The sequence below is a fragment of the Panthera tigris genome, chromosome X (assembly GCF_018350195.1).
Source record: "Panthera tigris isolate Pti1 chromosome X, P.tigris_Pti1_mat1.1, whole genome shotgun sequence".
NCBI classification, from domain to species: Eukaryota; Metazoa; Chordata; class Mammalia; order Carnivora; family Felidae; genus Panthera; species Panthera tigris.
In genome coordinates, this window is record NC_056677.1 from 4,887,969 (window position 1) to 4,907,855 (window position 19,887).

At 41.6% G+C, this 19,887-nt stretch overlaps 1 pseudogene; it reads right to left on the reverse strand.

The window, feature by feature from the left end:
• LOC102963308 overlaps positions 1 to 19,658 on the reverse strand; it is a 41,601-nt pseudogene extending 21,943 nt beyond the window's left edge.
• Positions 19,659 to 19,887: the final 229 nt, after the last annotated feature.

Here is a 19,887-nt window from a genome sequence, read left to right on the forward strand (position 1 = left end):
GTTCAAGTCCCACGTCTGAGCTATGAGCTCAGAGCCTGGAGCCTGCTTCAGATTCTGTGTTTTCCTCTCTCTCTGCCCCTACTCCGCTCGCACTCTGTCTCTCTCTGCCTCTCAAAAATAAAACTAATAAAAAAAAATAAATGTCAAGGTTTCTGAAACTCTCCAAATGATATGTTCAACATTGCTTAAGCAAAATGCATTTTGAAGTTATATTTTGCCATACATCACCAAATTGTGAAATATCTTAACTGCACACACTTTCAATTAACTTACCACTTAGCGCAAGAATATATGATGAAATCAATGAAAGCTGATTATTTCAACATGCACTTTTCGAGGTGACTGTAAGTCTGGCATTTAGACCCAGGTAACAGACATTTAAATACCCAAACATGACTACTGCATACATTTAATCTTGAAAATTAACTCACACAAGATAGCTTCCCATGCTGATTGCATCATCTGTAAATGACTGTAATCCAACTGCATAAATATTGATGAACTTCTCAAGTTTGGAATTGCTATTGCTGAATTTTACTACGTTCCTTGGCGCTTCTAAAATGGAAATTCTTCTCTCGATCTTGGGAAAGTTCCATTATCAAGGTGCCCAAAACAGGTCACATGCAATGATGTAGGTGATAAGAAAGAGCAGATGTGTGAATTGAATCATGTTATATGCATTTAGCTCTGTCTGTCTCTTAAGTATGCCTGAAAAGTCTGTCTTTTGACAGGCCCTGCAGACATAACCAGGGACCATTATTTCCTGTGAAGACACCCTCAGCAATCAGAGTTAACTTTTGGTTATATTAAAGTAGCAATCTACTTACTTAACTACCTATTTCAGAAGTCCTCCCACGGAAGTTCACCCTGAGTGAGGGGTGATTTTGCCAAAAATTCAGGGAGTCCGAAGACCTTGGACCATCATCAGTATGACACCTATAACAAAACAAATAAGATGTTATTTTCACAGGCAGAAAAGCTAATGTGAAGAAGGTAGCTTTCCTTTCCCTTGATTTTAGACGCACAGGTCTGGGGACTGTGAAGGGTTTTGGTTGGAAGTGTGCCTTTCATTTACAGATATATTCCAAAGCTATGGACCTATCACTTAGGCACTACCCAAAGCTGTTTGTGTTTTTATTTGTTTCTTTTGGCTCTAGAATTGGGAAAGTGCCAAATAGGTATGGACTTCCGTTCTGGAGATTTGAGACAATTTCTGTGTATTGACATTTATCTGGAAAGAGTTGCACAGGGACAGGGAAAGTGTAACAGAATACTTTTTTTTTTACTATGACAGAAGGGTTCAGGGATTTTTAATATTGTTTTCAGGTGGGTTTACATGTTTCACACTCCTGTCTCTTCCCTTTCAGTCTTAACGCTGTTCTGCCTTGTCGGCAGACTTAATGTAAGTTAAACATTACAATCTCAGGTTGAGTGAAGATGGCTAAGTGGACATACATGGGTCAGTGGGTTCCCAAGGTGGCACCTGTGCCCACCCAGCCATCCAACCCAGACTCACTGGTAAGAGGCAATTTTGAGGGACACGAAAAGCTGTTACCCACTGAAAGATGTAACAGAAGAAAGTCACACCGGTTTAAGTAAAATGCTTAATCCCAGGGGAAGGAATGTCCAACCTGATGCTCCATGGCTACCAATAGGAGCCATGTGTCCAAGAATGTCCAGGTTGGGGAAGATACCATTTGATTGTGTAAGATCTCCTAACAGTTGTGGACAAAGTCTTGGATGGGCTTCTTGGATGGGATATTGATAATATTGGACCTTCTGCTGGTCTATGTGAGCTCTAACTGTACAATGGGACATCAGTGTGGAATTTAACATGCTGGATTCACTCAGCCCATATTCACACTGTCCCCAAAGATCACCCTAGTGGGTATTCTCTGATCCCAGGTAGGAGCAACCTGGACACGCTGGGCTGGTACTTTGCTAGTGATCCTCAACCAGCAACAGTTGGAGTTGATATAAAATGTCCCAGCTTCTTGGCCCCTTCCTTGGACAACTTTGATACATTTTCTCCTAGAGGATTGAGTCCCTTCTCTCCACAGGGGTACTCACTTGTTAACACAGTCTTCATTGGCTTTTCTCTTTCCTGTCTCACCAACCCACACCTTCCTTAAGAAGAACCACCTCTCAAATAAATGATGTGAGTCCTCATCCTTACCTGGGTGGGTGGATTTGTTTTGGGGGGAGTCACAAGACAGTGCCTATGATGGAGAAGCAGGACCGTCAATGCACTGAACCGGTCGGTGAACACATCCACCAAGGGCTAGTGCTACTGTCGTGTAACTTTTGAATTAACACTCAGCTGAAAGATGCGTTTGATGGAGCCTGCACAATAAGGAGAATGTCGACCCTGCATTTTATGAGATTTAGTTCCAGACCCTGCATTATCATTTGCCACCCTCTCACACACAGACACTCACACATTATCCACTGCTTTGCTCCATCAAGGAGCGGTGGTGTTATCTAGCATCAGGTTGCAGGTCTCTGTTGGTGGAATAGTAGGTTGCACATTTCTGGTTGAAATACTAATCGTATCATTTTCTGACTCTGTGGACCAAGCAAGTGAGATCAGTAATTTTCTATCTGGGCTTCAAAGATAACACTTTGGGCGGCAGTTCCTGAAAATGGACTGTGCTTATTTAGGTCATCCAGAAAACACTCAAAATCCTCTGTGATTCTGCCTCCCTGGCCCAATTTAGCTCTTGGCAGACTTTAGGGGAATGGGCCCAACAGCTCTTTGTGTGTAGGAGTCAGCTTCCTGCACTAAGGGAAGGGTTGCTCATTGTTGTAACTCTGAACTGGAGGTCTGGACGGCCCAAGGGTAGGATTTCCCTTGGATCCTAAGCGAAAGTTCTCGGTAAAATGAGATGTAAAAATGTAAAACAAGTCAATAGCAACAAAAATGGTAAAGAAATAATAATAATATCTTGGATATTGGGAAAAGCTGCCTCTCAGACTCCATTTCATGCAGAGCATAGCAGGAGGCTTGTCTGAATATAACGCGACCCCAGAAGTACACTGGTAAAACCACTTTCTGGGTGTAGGTAATTAGGGAAGACACTGCATGTAGCAGTCAAGGCCATCAGGGAACAGATGACATACACAAATTGGGTCACTGTGCTACACGTCTGAGTTTTAACATCACGCTGAACTTTCCTTAATTAGAAAGAGATTTACATTATATTTTAATTGTCTGTTTGCTTGTAGCTTTCACTTGTAAAGTCCCTAGTACACTGGAGGTAATCAATGCATAGATGTTTTTCAGTGAAAGAATACATTGTGTGTGTGTGTGTGTGTGTGTGTGTGTGTGTGTGTTGTTCCAGTTGATAACTTTTCACTAATCCCTGAGTACTCCATTGTATATATGCTTTCTTTTACTTGGTCCAAGTGATATAACAGAAAAGAGCTTTCCCACATTTGCCTAATAGCTCAACAATAGGAACAGCAATAACAAAACACTCAAAATGGTGAATGTGTGCTATGTGCCTTTTGGCGGGGGGGGGGGGCGGTATGTAAGGAAGCATTACCATATACAGACTTGGATGCAAAGAACACAGTGTGGCAACTGATGGGTTTATTTAAACAATTCCCATACTGCCTCATCTGCCTGATTTACTCTACTGTGATCTAAGTAAATGCTATAAGGAATAACACACGGTTTCCCAACCAATGCTCGATTCAAGAGTTGAAGCTGAACTTTGACTCAATAAAGTGAAACTAACAGGCAATGACTGTAAAGACTGGCGATTGAAAATAATTAAATATGGATACCCAGTGCTGCTGTAGACACAAGTTAGATGATAATACATGGAAAAACTTGGATATTTCCTCTTAAGCATTTACATATCCATCATTACTAATGTGTAACTGACATTTTGTAGTTTTCTTTCACTTTTCCATACAGAATCTCCCACGTTTACAATTCTGTACACCTTGCCTGGGTGCTTTAATTTCCACAGTTTGTTGGAATGAATTACAAATGTCTGTCTAGTAAACTTCTGTGACAATCCTGGTGATACAATATGTTGCTGTTGGTGTTTCAAGCTGGTAAGAACAAACCCAGGGTCTTCCTATAAATACAAAGTTTTGGAATAGGGTGGATCTGAGTTGGAAGTCCTTCAAATGATTATAATTACCCAGGGCACTTCATTAAAACAACGTTCTTGTCTAGGGGAAGTCCCAGGATATAGCACTCAGAACACAAAGTGATAAACAGTAGTGACCTTCATTATCTTCCTAGTGTATGTATTTGGCCAAAAAATCCTTGACCTACAACCAGTCTTTTCTATTAGTTCTCATTCTTTGGATGTCATGCAATTGCCTAATTCCCAAATCTCAAGTGTTATTATAAAAATTGTTTGTTTCTTCTGGTAATTGTTTTTCCATCCTAATGCCTTTTTATAACAATCAATTTTCTATAAAAGAAATGGTAACCTAAGTGATTTTTAAAATGAAGGCTTGGATCTCTTCTAATGCCTTTTATGACCAAGAATCTTTGGTTAATGCTTAATAACTTTTACTGTCAAGACATCCTTTTTAATCTCACACCTAACCTTCCCTTGTTGGCACTTAAATCCATTTATTCCTGCTCTATGAAGATTAGGAAGAGTTGGCCAGAGTTCTCTCCATAATGACTCTTCATTTGCTTGACGACAGTTACTGAGTCAGCCTTCTGAGTAAATGTCTCCAGCCTTCTTTGCCTTCCCTCAATGCCACTTTCACTGTTGCTCACATAAGTTGTCCTAGATGCAGTGATGTTACCAAAGCAGGGGGTGAGCTGCCTGTGAATATCTCATTGTATAGCTTCCTCCCCCTTCTCTGGAAATGGTACCTGAGAGAGGTTGGCCCCAGTGGTTATGCCCAAGTTGCATGAGCATTGCTCTTTTGGGTAGCTGATTGTTTCAAGGTTGAGTTGATTCAAGGTGGAGTCAAGGTTGATTGATTCAGGATTGACTGATTCAAGGTTGGTTGACTCAAGGTTGATTGATTTAAGACTAATTCAAGGTTGGCTGACTCAAGGTAGATTGATTTAAGACTGATTCAAGTTGGATAGTTGACTGATCTGTGGCCAATTCACATTGGACCTTCATCACGTTGATCGAGAGACTGAAATTTGGGATTCAGATTCAGGGGCTGGCACTTCTGCACCCTGCATTGTGTTTGTGGCTATTCTCTTGGAGATGCATGATCTTCATCAGGTGAGGTCTCCAGAGTTGCCCTTGTCCCTGGGCTTCAGGTGTTTTTCCAACCCTTTCTGTCAGTGAGAAACCTAATCATAATTCAAATTCCCAATTAGGTCTTCAGGCAGCAAAACATAATGTCTGCTTCTTTTTTTTTTAATGTTTATATTTTTGAGTCAGAGTGAGTGAAGGAAGGAAGGGAAGAGAGAGAGGAAGATACAGAATCTGAAGCAGGCTCCAGGCTCTGAGCTGTCGGCACAGAGCCTGATGTGGGACTCAAACCCACAAGCCATGAGATCATGACCGGAGCTGAAGTTGGACACTTAACTGACTGAGCCACCCAGGCGCCCCAAAGTCAAAAGTATTCTAATACACGTTTCAATGACTCCCCTCTGAAAGAAAAAAAAATTCTGCCCAGGTTCTTGTGGAGAGATTAGGTGACCACACAATACGCCTCTCTGTTATTCTGGAGGAAGACATGGGACTGTCCAGATCTATGTAGAAGCATCAGAGGTGGCACAGTTGACACTTGTCTAAATTACTTGTTTACACCTCAGTCTCCCACCTCTGGTGAGGTCTCCAAAGGAAGGGATAAGGCTTTAGGGACTTTGGTTCTGTGACACACTCCACTGGGATGGAGGGGCAGGTTCCCAGCACATGCTGACAGAATGAAGGTTTTAACAAGTAAAAATAAATGAGTCCTGTCCTTTGCAAAGAAAAGTGAATTGCAGGCACTTTGACTAAAACTCCATAACCACGAGAAGAAATAACCTAGTGTGTGCAGCATGAAGAATATTTACAATGGAGATAAAACAGCTCTTGAGAGCCGATAGTAAGGATCGAGGTATGCTTGATGCTTTTCCTGCGTGATCACATTAGTAATGAGAAGAAACATACAGCTCCAACCAAAAGATAACCCATCTGGACGTGTTTATATGGAGAGGGGAGAGGGAAAGGTTTGGTTAAGAATAACTACAGGGAGGTGGTTGTGGTATTTATACCACTATCCCCATACTGCTTATCTCTCATCCTGCTCTATTATTATTATTTTTGTGCTTATCACAGCCTAACAGGACACAATTTATATTTAGTCATCTGTTTATTTTTGTCTCTCTACATCCTGCATAATTCAAGAAGCCCAGGATCGTGTCTGTCCTGTTCCCTCTGGCATCCACAGACCCATAATCGTGTCTGGTACGTGACAGGACCCGGTAGTTCTTGTTTTGTGTTGATGGACTCCACAATGAGTAGAGATTCTGTGTGGGAGCTTTGTCTCCTCAGGGACTTTTGCAAGGAAGGACTTAGATTCGTGTCATGGATGAAGTGGCTGAGCTGGGGAACGGGCATTTCGGTCTCTAATTTCTTACATTCCTTTAGCTGCATCAGCAAAAGCACCTCATTCTCTCTTAGGAGAAAGGGTTTGACCAGCTAGTGAAGGAGTAGGAGAAAAACTCCTCCAGACCTTTGCCTTATCTACCCAATCACCTTCAGGGCCATCGCAAAGATCTTCAGTAACTAGATGGATCCGTCCATGCCTCAGAATATTTCCACATCTGCTTTGGTGTATCTAATAGTTTCTTACAGAGGACTTTTGTTTGGGGGAGGGAGAGTGGTTTAGATAGATTTTTTTTCTTTTGCCATAGGAAATAATAACTTTAAATTTAAAAATGTAGGGGCGCCTGGGTAGCTCAGTCGGTTGGGCGGCCGACTTCGGCTCAGGTCATGATCTCACGGTCTGTGAGTTTGAGCCCCGTGTCGGGCTCTGTGCTGACAGCTCGGAGCCTGGAGCCTGTTTCAGATTCTGTGTCTCCCTCTCTCTGACCCTCCCCCGTTCATGCTCTGTCTCTCTCTGTCTCAAAAATAAATAAACATTAAAAAAAATTTTTTTTAAAAATTTAAAAATGTAGGGGCGCTTGGGTGGCTCAGTCTGTTGGGCGTCCAACCTCCGTTCAGGTCATGATCTCACGGTCTGTGGGTTCGAGCCCCGCGTTGGGCTCTGTGCTGACAGCTCAGAGCCTGGAACCTGCTTCGGATTCTGTGTCTCCCTCTCTCTCTGCCCCTCCCACACTCAAGCTCTGTCTCTCTCTCTCAAAAATAAATAGACATTAAAAAAAAATCACCACAAGACAGCCCCTTCACGCATATGTTGTCATTAAGTTGTAATCACATCAGTGTGAATAATAACAAAAACATTTGCTCCCTTGAACACAAGCAGGGAGTAAAGCTAGAAGGAAGGCCCACTTACTGAGCTGTGGGAGGGGCCACCTCCGAGCGGGGGCAGTGCTTCTGAAGCTCTGGGACTCTTGAAGTGAAGCTTGGTGGTCTACTACCCAGTGGTGCCTGGGACCCTAGTCCATGGTGATGGGCATTTAGATTAATGTGTGTTAGTGAGACATGCATAAAAGGATCAACAACTCATATTTGGTGACAATATTTTTTCAAAATTTTTTACAGCTTATTTTTATTTATTTTGTGTGATAGAGAGAGAACAAGCAGGGGAGGGGCAGAGAGAGAGAGAAAATCCCAAAGAAGTTCCACACAGTCAGCACAGAGCCCTACACAGGGCTTAATACCAGGAACCATGAGATCATGACCTGAGCTGAAATTAAGTCAGACGCTTAACAGACTGAGCCACCCAGGCATCCCAGTGATTTGTTTTTTTTTTAAATAACTAGTTCTTTCTGGGAAATCTTTACCCCCAAAGGATAGTTAAGGTTAAGGATGTAGTGTCTTTTAGTCTTCAAGGGAATAACGTTTAAGACTTGACTTGATCACACAAAGTTTACAATTCCTAAGTTTTTGCTGATGAAGATGTGACCCAGAACATTGAATTAGCAGAGAATGAGTTGGAATTCAGGGGTGCAGTATCAAGGATGACAGACATTTAAAAAATAAAATTACTCAACATTTCTTTTTAAAAAATGTTTATTTATTTTGAGAGTGCGAGCATGGGAAGGGAAGAGCTGCAGAGAGAGAGAATCCCAAGCAGGCTGCACGTTCAGCATGGAGCCTGACACGGGGCTCCATCTCAGGAACCTTAAGATCACGACCTGAGCCGACATCAAGTGTCAGTGACTTGACCAACTGAGCCACCCAGGCGCACCTCTAAAAATATTTTACAAACAGAAAAAGATGATGGATGTTATCCGATCCTACTTTAGTATGATCATTGGTGTAAATCAAGCCATCATCTTGCATGGGTGGCTTAAACTCATGCCATAGTGATGCATGCAGATTATTTCTTATTACAAGTGGAAAAAAATTAAAACTTCTGCATGTTGGACAGCTAAGGATGGAGTGGGAAGAGAAAGGGTGGACGGTGAGGAAGTAATGGAACAAGTGGATGGGGGACGTCGGGGAGGACAGGTTGGATGTGGAAAGGAGACAGCTGATGTCACAGTGACAGGCAGGCAGGGCCACACAGCCATACTCTTCTCACTAAGAGAGAGGTGTCCAAGCGTGGGGAAGGAGTAGACAGAGCATGCTCCGGAAAAGGAAACTTTACAGATACAGAGGCACGAATGCAAATGAACCCATTCAGTGTTAAGTGAGTATTTTTCAAGGAAGACAAAGCAATGTAGAGGCTGAGAGTTTCAGCTCTGTGGTCAGAGATGTATATTTTGTCCCTGGCTGGGCCACCTTGGGGTTGTGGAGTGAGTTCTGTCCGACAGCCTTAAGCTCCAGTCTTCTCATTTTTAAAATGTTTCTTTAAAAGGCATTCATTTCTAGGATGTTGTGTATTCAATGAGATAAAGAACATTACGCCCTCAGGCGAATGGTGGACACATCCTAAATCAGGAGATGGAATCTCAAAGGCCAACAGGTGTGACTCCAGAAAGCAGAACTGAGGGAGATTTTGGTGAACTAGAAAGTGAATCCTTTGCGAGGAAGCCACTGTCCCCTCCAACTGCTGACCTCCAGGCCCCAGATATCCAGATATTGCCACATCTTTAGAAGACCTTCCAAGAGAAGGTATAGCACATTCAGGCTGTTAATTCAGTGTTTTAAAAATGCTCGCAAAACGATCCATGTTTTACAAACCATGTGCAGGGCTAATGAACACATCTATGGGCTGTGCTCAGGACCTCTATTAAAAAGTATTTGCTCTTACGATCATTGCTATTCCGGTAGCCTATTATGATGATGAATATCATTACGATTGTTTTGCCTTTGTTTTGGGGAGCAAATCACTGTCTTGGGAGCTAAAGAAACTATAAGAGAGAAAACAGAATACATACTGTCATAGTAAGCTGAATGTAGAAAATCAGTTAATAGGCACAAATACGCACAATTAAATACCCTCCAAAATATTTTCAGAACTACGAGGACAGCAGGGGATTTCCTTTTTATTTTAAACACAGCTGTGATGTGTATTTTCTGAAGAGCTTCAAACAAGCTTCAGTTTATGGTGGTCCCATCTGAAATGGATTTCTGACTGAATTAGGTAACGCCTCCAGAGAGCTCGATATATGTTATTAGTCATCAACATGACCATCGTCATCATTACATGCAATCAGACAGCTAACCTACTTACGTACATCAGGTCTCAAATCCTGATTTAAATATTTCACATTGCCTCAAGGTTAATGAACTTGACACCAAATATGCAAATTAAAAGTTGTCAGACATTTGAACAAATGAACAAAGTTGTTAGGTCCAAGGAAGCTTGCTGCAGTGATGGAATAAAAGCTTCTGGGTGTTCATCAATAGGGCAGTTAAGTGCCTTCTATAAAATATGGCACTGTTGTTTGAAAAAGTTAATGATACTAATTATGTAGCCTTTGCAATATGGGTAACACAAGTGATTTTTATTTCCTTTTTTCCTGTTAGGAGAATTTCTTCCACATGACTAGTCAGTTTTTCCATGGTGTCTTTCTCTTTCCAGGTCTACTTTTCTTTTGTTTGTTTAGGAACTCGTTATTTTAGACCCAGGCATCCAATGTGGATTCCTAATTTTATTTTCTTATAACTTGTGAATGTTTTCTTTTGTGTTGGCCATTATTTTTTTTCCAGTTTATTTATTTATGTTGAAACAGAGAGAGCAGGGGAAGAGCAGAGAGAGAATCCCAAGCAGGCTCCACACCGTCAGCGTGGAGCATGATGCAAGGCTCAAAGCCACAAACCATGAGATTGTGACCTGAGCCAATACCGAGAATTGGTCGCCCAACTGACTGAGCCACCAGGGCACCCCTGCCCATTAACTGGAGTAGGAACTATGGGCTCCAGATATGAGGCTCATCCTTATTCCTGTGGTTGGCATGGTCCGCCTCATTGAAACGTACTTCCTTTCTCCTTACTTTCAGTGGGTGATGTGTTGACCCCTATTTGTGGCATTCTCTGGGTAACTCAGGTGGCTGTGGAGGGCCAGGAAGACTTTCCTTTCCTATACCAGGCTCTGAATGACTTGGAGACTGTGGGGACCCTCTCCCACTTATCTTGCTGGTGTCTCCTGTGCTTCTGTAGGCATGAGAAGGTCCAAGATCCATTCAGACTTGCAGGTGGCCTGAGTGGCCCCTTGGGGCTCCAGCACAAAATGGAGACTATGCAGAAGAATCTGTAAGAGAAGTCAATCTGCTGCCCTTTTATCTAAGCTCTAAGGATTGTATTGTCTTCTTTCTAATTCAGTGGCTACTGGCTTTTGCGTGGAAGCACAGAAAATAAACCCCCAGAATCCATCATGTAGTTTCTCTCCCTGGAGACCACAGAAAAGGCCAAGTTCTAGGACGAACTCTTCATATTTTTCCAGCATGCTCCCCAGGCATGGAGGTTAGTCTAGGGGCAAAGATGAGAAAGACAGTGGTCAGTGCCTTCTTAACCTAAACCTAGGCAACTACTATCCAGTGGCTACATGGAATAAATCATAATCCAGGAAATTAACACAGCATATCCAGTATTTCTGGATCTGTCACATGCTAGTAATTTTCACCACATGAATACACCTGTTCCTCACACAACAGTTTGGAGATGCTTAGTATGGATTCATATAAATATGAACACTGGATCACACGACACAGGATTTTCTACATTTTTATGATTCCAAATAGGTTTCTTAAAGAGTTGTACTGATTTAGAGGACCTGAAACATTGTCCAGTTCCTGTGGCCTTTAATCTCACCCATTAGAGCATATGATTCTTTATAAGCCTCGATTTAAAAAGAGAGAGGGGGGGAAAAAAGAAGAATTACACCTGGGGCCTTTTCCTCTCTTACTTTATAAAATCCCCTATAGTTCCTCATAAAGTTTGATGGATCCTTATGATAAAAAAGTTTAAAGTACAGAAAATGCATGAGTAGCTCTCTTCAGCCAAAGACTTTCCTTTTTATCCCTCATTTGCCTCTCGATCTTTAAAGACTTTGCCTCCCATGGGCTTCTCCAGGTTCTGTTATCTCCTGGAAATTTCCAGACTCCTTAGGGTACAGTAATTCCTCCCACTACAGAATCAACAGGTCATTGATTCTGGGAAGAGGCATCTTCCCCGGTACCTTTTAGAACTGTGCAATTGCTGTAAGTCTTGAGGCTTTAGTTTTGTCAATTTTTGTTAATTTTGTGCACAATTTCATAATGAATTAGAAGAGCTATATTTTTCTATAGGAGGTTTTCAGCAACAGCTGAGTCTATATAGCTAGAAGTGCTTACATCCAACCTTAAGAAATGGAATGTGGCCTCTGGGTGGCTCAGTTGGTTAGGCATCTGATTCTTTTTTTAGTTTTTTTAATGTTTATTTTTGAGACAGAGAGAAAGACAGAGGCAAAGAGATAGAGCCCAAGCAGGGGAGGGGGAGGGAGAGAAGGGGACACAGAATTTGAAGCAGGCTCCAGGCTCTGAGCTCTGAGCACAGAGCCCGACGCAGGGCTTGAACCCGAGATCATGACCTGAGCCAAAGTTGGAGGCTTAACCAACTGAGCCACCCAGGTGCCTCTTGAGCATCTGATTCTTGATTTCTGCTCATGTCATGAACTCATGATTCATGACATAAAGCCCTGAGTAGGACAATACAGAGTTTGCTTGGGATTCTGTGTGTGTGTGTGTGTGTGTGTGTGTGTGTGTGTGTGTGTGTGTATGTGTGTGTGTGCCGTTTCCATACTTGTGTACTTTCTCTGTTTGAAAATAAAAAAATAAACTTAAAGAAAAGAAATGGAATGAATTTCTGATGGTGCATTTGAGTGCTCTAATCGTATTCATAGCGTTGAACAGGAAAACCTCATCTGGTGATCCATGCTAACTGTCGAAAATGTATTCCCTTTGGAAACATTTAGCCATCTCTGTTTCTGTTTTAAGTTTTGTTTGTAGTTATTTTAGTCCCCAGGCCACTGAGTTTCAGTGTAGATCTTTTTTCTGAGCATCCTCAAAGCACAAAGCAGCATGCCCTTTCCATGTCTTACTGTTGATCTGGTATATGCAAGATTCCTCTGTCAGAGACCCAAACTTCTGTGCTATCATGTTCTTCTGCCTGTGGCATTTCCTCTCTCGGTCACTTTTCTTGAACGCTTGTATGCCATGCATGTTTCACAGTGGCAAAACTCACCCTAACTTGTACAACAGAAACCAGATGGAGATGGAGAGATCGACATAATTAAAGGTTTGCAAAATGGTCCTCTTGGCTATCTGGCTTCCCTCTCTGTTATAACAACAATGTACAGGTCTGGCATGGCTGCTCCAAGAAATCCTAGTGCTCTTTGCCCTGCCCCTGTAGGATTCCTATGGGTCTGGAATACAAATATTTGTGAACATGCCCAGTCACATTTCCCTACAGTTTTCATCACCCAAAAACCTCACTAGGAAATGTCGATCTTACTTGCAGAGCCCCAGATGGTTTCCCAATAATTTCCATCTTCTGAGCCAATTCTCCAAACTAGCATAAAAAGCATATTTAGGGTATTTTTAATCCTAAAGCAAGCCAAATAGACCCGTGTGGCACGACTCCGCAGTGTTAGTAAAATGATTAGTGCACCTCGATTGGGTAGGTATGCGTCGGGAGACTTTCAGAAGCATGCATTTTATTATCTGTTGCTTATACTCTAAGGGAAAGGGTAAGTAAACATTCTGCCTGAAGTGCTGTTTGCATTCTTGCCTGACAAATCCCAAGACACAGATTTGATATATACCCTCATTGAGCATAGCAGCTTCTTTCTGTTTCACAAATACTGGCAGGAAGTGAGCCTCTTGGTCTTGTCAGTCCCCCAACTGCAAGGAGGTGTTTGGAGAGGCTGAAGTCCCCAAGTTCAGTTTCAACTAGTGTTCGTGTACCACAGTTTCTCAACCTGACACTGTTCATGCAGGGGCTGAATGATTCTTTGTTGGGATAGGGAGGGGGTTGTCTTGTGCATTATAATGTGTTGACCAGCATCCAAGACTTCTCACTGGATGCCATTGGCTCCTTGGCACCTGCTCCCACTTGCAATAAACCAAAAGCTCCTCTGACTTTGCTAGTTGCCCACCAGGATGAATGGGAATAGAGTAAAATCATCCCTGATTTTCTTCTTCCCTGTCCAGAACTTTAGTATCCAATATGGTAGCCACTAACCATTGGAAGCCATTGAAATTAGTTACAATGAATTACAATTATAATTCAGTCCCCTAACCTCATGAAATCACTGGTTACCATATATTATAGAATATTTCCTTCAATACAGCAACTAATATTGGACAGTGCTGTTCTAGGGCAAATATTCTTGGTGGGAGATCTCACATCCAAGGCAAAAACAAACTTATTTATTCTTGTATTTATGGCTTTCAAATAATTTAAGGTAACTGAAAATATGGTCATCATTGAAAAACAAGCAAAGAAGCCAGCGAAATTTTTCAGACAAAAGTTGACGAGATATTAGAAACACTTCAAACTGTATGGTTACTAAATGAAGGGACCCTATTTGAAAACGTTAGACGTATTTTGTACTATAATACTGATTCAGTATTTTAACATTTTTATTCAACAAGAAGGGAATGTTGTGAATGAAATAGTGTTTTGATGATGAATTAATTAATGCATTCAATTTAAACAAAAAAAGAAAGAACCAACCTCTTTCAATAAATAGGTTATTGTAGTGTATTGCCCACCTGATGCCTGATGCCCTTGGTGGGTTTGGGGAGCCTGTTAGCTATGAGGTTTTAGGGAAGACTGAGCTCTGCTATTTGCTTTCAAAGCAACAAGATCCTGGCTCTCCCTGACCTGATCAATGAGAGACCCATGACCTATTATTAGCCATTTGGATGTTCCCACCCAGGACTTTATATCTGGGTTGGTTGACACACTGTGTCAGGCCGTTTAGAATTTTGGTTACCTACATCAGTTCTTCTAATAAATCTCCTAGCGTCTTATATTCCCCAATATCGATACCTATATTTTATGTCTAAGATTCTTGTCTAAGCGTTTTCCATAAGATGCATCTCTGGTAAGAGTTTTGCTTTCTTTTTTTTTTAATTTTAAAAATTTCTTTTTTCTTTTTAAGTCAACTCTTCTCAACCTGGGGCTCTAACTCATGACCCCCAAGATCAAGAGTCTCCTGCTCTACAGACTGAGGCAGCCAGGTGCCCTACTGGTCGAGGTTTAGAACACTTTTCCTGTAGAGCACCATGCTTTCTGGAATTCTGCCTGGAAGTCATTGCCAACACAGCCTCTCTGAATTTTGTCTGTGTCTTCTCAACTCAGCTAGATTGCCTTCCTCTGCTTTTACAGCCTCGAATGTTCGTCTGGGTATAATTGGGGCAATTGTCAGACTCACCATATTGTTTCCTTTTATCATGGATCACATTTCTATCCTCGCCACTGTGTAATATCCAAAAGCAACTGCTGCATATATTTTTTCCAGTTTTCTCATTGTTCTTTGTTGATTTCTTTTTGATCTAATGGATAAATCATGCCAATCCTCATATATATTGTGATGTAGAGATATAATCAATATCAGTATTGATATTTCTGAGTGCTGTCTCATTGTTTCTTATTTTATTGAAAGTAGCCACACCAATTACTCCGTAACTCTTCACTCTGTTCATTTTCTTTTTAAAGAATTTCACAATCTATAAAAACATCTTCCTTACTTATGGGTGCACTTGTTTATTGGATTCCTTCTCCTTAAGGCACTTTATTTGCCCAGAGTATGTGCCCTAAACAATGTGGTAATTATCTTGGTGAAATAACTGTATCTCACTAATTTCTGGACTAATCATTTCACAATTAAATTTGCAAATTTTACCCCATCTTTTTTAGAATACCAGCTCTTTAGGGATTTTTCTAGCTCTAATTTTGACAAGAGGATAATTTCATATTGTTTCAATACAAATAACAAAATACAGAAAGTTCGCTGAATAAGGTTTATGCCTCAGAAAATATTTCTCAGATTATTGTCAGTGTAAGGATCCCACAGGTAGCCAGTGGACGATCCACAATGCTCTAGATGGGTTTTCACGGATGCATAGTACCATACGGCAATCTTACACAGCTCACAAAGGTCACTTTTCACCATTTTATGTCTTCTGTGACATCACCAGCTGATCTTCCGTGTCATGGAAGAGATAAAGACACAGACATTCGTAACATACTACCCATAAAAGTCAATTAAAGTTTATATGTCTGAAATTGTTGGCTTGCTGAATTTTTAGGCTTTACAATTGGGGTGTTATCGTTACTTTTCGTCTACTCTCTTTGCTTGTTCCCTGGAATATAGTGATATTTACGTTGTCCTGAGACTCATCGAGACACTTCATTTCCCAGCATGGCATCGTAGAGCAGGGACTGGGCCCTTTTACTTCTTTCTGATCACAATTCTTGACATTTGTTCTTACTCTTACTCAGTGGCCACAGTCCAACATCGTAAAGTAGTGGGTTATTCCAAGGGAATAGACAGAGTGGGCTGTTCATCAAGGTTTGATCCCAGACATAACTGAAGTATATCCTTAAGTGACTTTTAAAACCTGCTTGAAGTTCCGGGCCACAAAACATATTTATTTTTAATGCAGTTCAAAATAAGAAAGCCTACAGAAAATGAAAAGATTACCACAGCTGTTTTTCAAATCCTAATACTTTAGATTATCCTATAAATTTTGGATTCAAGAAAAAACTGGGAAATAGGTTACGAAAATAAGTCTCACATCTTGCATTGCCTTTGGAAATACCTGCCTAAGAAAATATTATGGAGGTAATTGTTACAGCTTTTGCATGGGCATGCTGCTGTTTTAGATATATTCCTCTTTTAAAATGCATGTCAGTCTTTCTGAAAACAGATACGGCACAGTGGAAAGACAGGTGCTTCTAAAGCTTGCGGCTTTACAATTTGGGCACAGGATGGTGGCACAGGATGGTGGCAGCTAAATTTCATTTTGGCTGGTTAGACTGAAGGGGAGGAAGAGCCCTCTCTCCTCCCCTCCTGACGATCACACTAAGTTTTAGCATGGAGGTGGCAAAGGGTTGCTCTTTCAGGATTAATGGGAAGACTACAAGTCTTGAGGACAAGAACGGATAACAAAGGAAGGGAGCCAAGTCTCAGACACCTTTGAGTAGGAGATCTCGTGGACCCGATAACCCAAACTTATAGGCTCCAATGGAGACCAATGGCCAACCTTTCCCAGAACTCCCCTGTGCATTGACAGTAACCCTGTTGGCCTGCTCCCTTCCCAAACCTGAGAACCAACTGCTTTTTTGCATTGCCAAGGTCGGCTCTGATCCACGTTAGCATCTTCACCCCCAGTCATACTTCCTCTGGGCATGTCTTGATATCAGAACTGGCACCATGTTTGACGGGTCCCATCACTCCTTTTGTTTGAGAGGATGGAGAATATAGTTCTAAGACTGTGAAAATTGTGTGAATGAAATGGTTTCCTAACTCCATAGCTGGCAATAATTAGAGTCACTCACTGCATTTCTGGCCATCAGAGTTTGCTATATTTCCCATAATTATGTTTGTTGTTTGAAGTAACAGGGGTTCATAAAAATAAAGTTTATGGTTAGACACTTGGATCAGAAGGAAAGAGAGCTAAAACGGGGTAATCTGTGAAGATCTTTCTTAAGGATTGACAAGTACTGGAGTGGGGCTAGCGAGATAGACATTAGAGCGGTATTTCTCAGCTGGAGACAATTTTGTCTCTAGGAGACATCTGCCAGTGTAGGGAGACATTAGTGGTCTTGCTACTGGAGAAGGGTATTAGTGGCATCTGGTAGGTAGTGTCCATGGATGGAGCTAAACCTTCACACAACGCAAAGGACAGTCCGACCACAACAATTATCCAATTGCCAAAATGCCACGTTTTGGGAAACCCTGACTTGGGCAGTTCACTGGGAAGAAAACGAAACTGTAAATTACGTTTCGTTCCTTCTAGTAGATCAGTACTTTCTAACTGCATACATTTGCAAAGGTGTGGAGCTCACAAACATGTCCTTCTAGGAAATCATGGCTTATAATTGTAGGTGCCAACTTTAGCAAAACTAGGACAGCAAAGGTGCATTTATTTAAGTATTCTTAATATTTAATCCAGATGCTTCCTACACTCACTTCTCACTTCCTATCATTTATTAATTTAAGTGACTCTTGCAATCTATAATTTGTTCCAATCTTTCTTTCCTTTTTTTAAAAGCATTTACATTTTTTTTAATGTTTATTTATTTTTGAAAATGAGAGACAGAGTGCGAGTGGGAGAGGAGCAGGGAGAGAGGAAGACACAGAATTGGAAGCAGGCTCCAAGCTCTGAGCTGTCAGCACAGAGCCTGACGCAGGGCTCGAACTCAGGAGCTGTGAGATCATGACCTGAGCCAAAGTCGGGTGCTTAACCTACTGAGCCACCCAGGCAACCCTATTCCAAGCTTTCTTGAAAGGCCTTTCAACTAAGAAAAGCATATGTATACACATGTATATTTTAAGTTTATTTATTTATTTTGAGAGAGAGAGAGAGAGCATATGTGCACAAATCATATGTATATTTTTAATCCTTGGCACAGTGAGGTAAAAAATATCCCATTGATTTCCAGTTACAGGGTGAATATTTCTTTTATTATTTTTTTTAAAGTTTTTTTTAACGTTTATTTATTTTTGAGACAGAGAGAGACAGAGCATGAATGGGGGAGGGTCAGAGAGAGGGAGACACAGAATCTGAAACAGGCTCCAGGCTCTGAGCTGTCAGCACAGAGCCCGACGCGGGGCTTGAACTCACGGACCGTGAGATCATGACCTGAGCCTAAGTCAGCCGCTTAACCGACTGAGCCACCCAGGCGCCCCACAGGGTGAATATTTCTTATTTCCACTTGTTTTCCTCTGAACATGTGTAGTGCATGCCACGTGTTCCTTGGGGCAATCTTGGCTCCTCCCCCACTGTTCTAAATGGCATCCAAGTCTGTCTCTTCTTGAGAATTCAATGAAAGTTCAAACCTCTTCCTGCCCTATCTCCCCAACTTTTGTTTTTCTATTGGAGGTGATTCACATGTCTTGTTTTGCACCTTGGACTGTTACCCTGTTATGCATCAAATTGCTTCTCAAATAGACTTCATGAATGTACCTTCTTCATTTTGTTTCTGTGACCAGGTTTCTCCCATGTGTATGTCATGGAGCTTTGAGAAAAGGAAGCCCAGACGGCAGTTGTTGGCATCTCCCATAGGAACTAGTTCAGCTTCAGAACATAGTGGGAGTGTTTATTAAGGCACAATTGTGGGCACTTGAGGATACTCTTTGGCCAAAGTTTTACTCTATGATATATATTATATGGCATAGGTGTAAATATATATGTAGATCATGTATGTACACCACATGTGTAGCATATATTCATATGTATAAGATACATGTATGCCCTGTATCTTTATATATACACCTATTATGTATGTATATATTATATATGCATGTACCTATGATATATAAGTATATGTAATAGACATATGGCATCCATAAAGCTGTCTGTGGTGTATGATATATGTGCATTTCTGATACATAGGTATTTGAAAACAGGAATCTCAATACAGCTCATGCGAGGAGGAATCCTCAAACCTGTAAGCTCTCAGAAAGAGCAGAGTGGGTACTTTTCATTCCCTTGACTTGTTTTAAGGGACCCGTGAAGTTTTACCAACCCTTCTCTTTTCACTTCTGCTTCACTTTTCTCTGTGGATGTCTCTGCTTTTTCTTTCTTATAGTCCACACATGTCTGTCCAGATTCTACCCATGTCATGGTCCCTCTGACCAAGTCAGTGTCCTAGGTGACGTGCTGGTGTCCATCTCTGTTGGCTTGGCATCGGTAGCTGAAGGAGCAGGAACTAATGCAGGCTGATGGCATGGCAAAGCAGTGTATTGAAAACACACTGAAAGGCTTACATCATTGCCAGGAATACTGGAGAAATATGCTTAGAATGCAGGTAGGAATAACGGGAATCCTTGGGAGATAGGTCGTGTAGACAGGAGCACCGATAAACGCTGATGTGGACAGCACTGTCTTCAACACAGGGCATGGATGATGTAGCTCTACCTGCATCCAAGAAGTATGGACGCATGGTCCATTGGCCCCTGGAAACTGAATGTTGTGACCCCCACTTTCATGGCTAGCAGGAATGTTCTGCCATTCCTAATACTGGATCACCGTTGACAAACTCAACATTCTCATGGTAGGTGTCTGGTCACATAGTCAATCAAATGCTGTCTCTCTGAGAGGCGGAGAAAATAAACACATGGGCTTTTGTTTTCTGCACAGAAAGGTGGATTCTGATACCATAATAGCAAGCA